Source organism: Simochromis diagramma, unplaced genomic scaffold (assembly GCF_900408965.1).
Source record: "Simochromis diagramma unplaced genomic scaffold, fSimDia1.1 OVJJ01000406.1, whole genome shotgun sequence".
Lineage (NCBI taxonomy): Eukaryota > Metazoa > Chordata > Actinopteri > Cichliformes > Cichlidae > Simochromis > Simochromis diagramma.
Window position 1 is genome coordinate 492,909 of NW_024387104.1, and position 3,409 is coordinate 496,317.

The 3,409-nt window shown below is 37.2% G+C and overlaps 1 long non-coding RNA gene across 1 annotated transcript; it reads left to right on the forward strand.

Annotated features, from left to right (window-relative positions):
* Nucleotides 1-946: 946 nt before the first annotated feature.
* On the forward strand, nucleotides 947-3,112 carry LOC120743092. Its single transcript, XR_005698053.1, has 3 exons — nucleotides 947-1,417; nucleotides 1,719-2,099; nucleotides 2,474-3,112. It is a non-coding gene; the product is annotated as an uncharacterized LOC120743092 (long non-coding RNA).
* Nucleotides 3,113-3,409: the final 297 nt, after the last annotated feature.

The following is a 3,409-nucleotide window of genomic DNA, read 5'->3' on the forward strand; positions in this document are numbered from 1 at the left end:
TGTTCAAAATTAAATAAATAAATAGGTCATGATGAAATAAATAACTATGTGAATAAATAAGACACAGATATGTAATGTGAGAATGATATTGTGAAATAATGAAACACATTTTGAAAAAAATGCTCATTATTGTGAAATATATTGCATTCTGCTATATAAATTGTATTATTGTGAAATATTATTTCATGGTCATTATTTTTCACAATAATAGAGATTATTCCTGAGACATTTTATTTATTTCCAGACGTTTTTATTCCAAAATGACCCATTTTCAAAGTCAGTCTTTATTTCAAAATCCCGTTTTTCCCAATGGCCTATTTATTTCATAATGCGACTTTTCAGCAGAATGACTTTGTCTGTCAATCAATGTAAGTGGGCTGGACGTTTGCACCTATTGGCTTATTGTTTACCATCGGACAGCTGCTACAGCTAGCAACAGCGTGCTAGGTCAAAAGTCACGGAGGATGGCGGACTGGTGTGAACTTCAGTCAGTTCTGCTCATTTAAGCAAATCAGATAGAGAGGGATCATTTACCAGTAGATACTGTTTTGAGTCGTTTAGATGATAGCATTGATGACAACATTGTCGAAGGTTTAAGATCAATTCAGCAACAGTCTTCAAATGTTGGTCGTCCACGTCTTGAAATCCCGGTGCAGCACTCAGGACTTTAGTGCTGTCCGGGATAACCATCGGGGTAATTGCCGATATGTTTTCTGTGTCTCTGAGCACAATTAGGAGGAAAATGACGGATGGAAGGTCTAAGGTAAGTTTATGCCGTAATTGAGCACCTGTGTGATTCTGTACACAGCATTGTTTAGATGTTGACCTTAATTATGACGTTTGACAATGAAATATTATCGCTTACTTTTTTTTTGTTACTGTCTAAACTAAGTGGGTAGCTACGGCTAAAGCTATCGTCGCCATCTCGGCGTTGAGACACGTTTAGCCGGTGAGTAGACCCACCAGCTTTCCACAGTCTACTTACTTATCACATCTTGTTAGACAACAGGGTCATTAGTGCTTTAAATAGTACATAGTTGAATGTTTCATTGCTGTTTGCAGTTGATTGTTCCCTGATAACGCATAACAAAGTTGATGTTAAATAGCGAGTTTATTGAAATGGTTTTGTCTATTACAGCAGCATTATAGATATCATACTTTCTCTGGTGTCTTCAGTAAAGCTAAAACAAGAATACATTTATATCCTTGGTTCTTTCAGTATTAATTGGAAAACTTTGAGATTTGCTGTTATATGAAAATATGAAAAAATGTTTTATGTGCAAAAAATCTGATAGGTATTCCTCTATTGGAGATGTGGATTTGGATTCAAAAGTGCTGGACATTCAGCGTCATCACCCAAATGCCGACTGCAGAATGATGATGGGACATCTACGATCCAGAGGCATATACATTCAAAGTAAGCTGATATTGTTAAAATATCCAAACACCAGTTTCCGGCCTGGAAAGCATGTGTCAGTGTGGCCTTGATGTGATATTTTAATGTAGCCATCAAAAATGACTAGCATGTTCTTATCATTGTTATGCAGTTATGTTCCTGTTTGAACCAGTCTGTACACGATTCTCTCTCCTCACTAAATCTGTACAGCACTTGGATACTTACCTGACACAATGATGATCTGTCCCATATGCATTACAGTGTTTACAATACAGTCTTTTTGTAGTTGTTAGTACTAAGACATGATCTGTTTGTTAATCAGGATTTCGACTGATGGATTCAATGAGACGAGTCAATCCAGAAGGGGTCAAGATGCGACGGTTATCTATTAAGACTGCAAAGCGTTTTTAGTACAGGGTATCAGCAGCAAATCACCTTTGGCATATAGATGGAAATCAGCATTGAGCGCCTGTGGAGGGATGTATATGAAAACATCTTCACCCAGCTGGAGATTCAAGGACTGCTCAACCCTGGTGAAAAAATTCACTTGTTTGCTCTGCACAGATGCTTTTTGCATCACATTCAACATCATCTTCAGTCATTCCAGGAAGCATGGAGTCAGCACGGACTCAGAAAAGCAAACAACCATTCACCCCTGCACCTCTGGTTGCTGCACAGAAAGGAGGGACAAGATTTGTCACAGGTACATGACTATTTGATCCATATTTGTTCTTGTATGTAAAACTCTGCTATCTGTAGTTGAGATGAGTTTATTTCTACTGTGCAAATTGGTGTACCAAATATTTCTCCTGTAAGTGGAAATGTCTCCCAAGCCATTCTCTCCTTTTATCCCATCTGTCAGGTATAGATGGCAATACTTTAAACAAAGTTACATTTGTTATACCTGAAGAGAACCAATCCTGACCTAGAATGGGTGAATGAATAATTAGTTGGTAGCCAATGCCTAAGCAACTCTCCTAGGCCGATGCTTATTGACAGACTCAATAAGTCCATCTAGGAACAGCTGCAGGAAACACCTCTTCAGTTTAGATTTAAAACATGTGCATGCTCTTTCAGGTTGATGAGGATTATGGTGTGGACTGGACAGGACCACATAATCACCGCCCATCAAATGAGATCACCATTCCTGAGATTCAGCTCCCAGATGCACTGAATGAATGAGACCCTGCTGTGCTACCAAACAACAACGTTTCACTCAGTCAAGCTTTGGATGCCTACTGTGAAACTGTTCAGTCACTCAAACTTATGTTTGATACCACACCTTAACTCTTCAAAGTAAGCAGGTGCAATATGTTCACACCCTATTTCTTGCATAACCATACTTCAAAATCACTTGTAGAAAGACACTATCACATTTAATCAGTTTCTATGTCAGGAGGATTTTATTTGTTTTAAATTTCTACATCTATGGCTTTGTAGCTAATACTGACTCAAAACAGCATAACCAATTTCATTTTCAACAAAACCGTGAGTGGCTATAAAACAGGATTTGTTTTATACAGCTGTCACTTTAATGATATTCATTTCTTGGTTGGATATACTGTACATGTCAACTCTAAACAGATTTAATACAATGAACACAGTACAGTAGTGTAACATCTTAATTCAAATAATTTTTTCTACAAAATTTTTTTGTACCAGTAGCGAGTATAAACAAAAAATACTGTGTAATTTATACTGTACAGTGAACAACTGGTTTTGATATCGGAACTGTTTATCAGTTTATATATAAAAAAAAAAGCCACAAATGCTCATCTGTACTGTGCATTTTTCACTGTCAAGTGTATTAAAAGGAACTAGAACTCACTAGATTGTTTTTCTTTGAACACTGAATACAGTAATGTGATGCAAGAAAGAAGAAATGGTCTAATCTTACCATGTGGTTATGGAATCAATCCTAAACCAGACCAAAACCTGAGTCAGTAGAGTTGAGACACACCTGAATGTCCATTAGAAATAACTCATAGGTACAGTAGTGTGCAGGAAGACGTA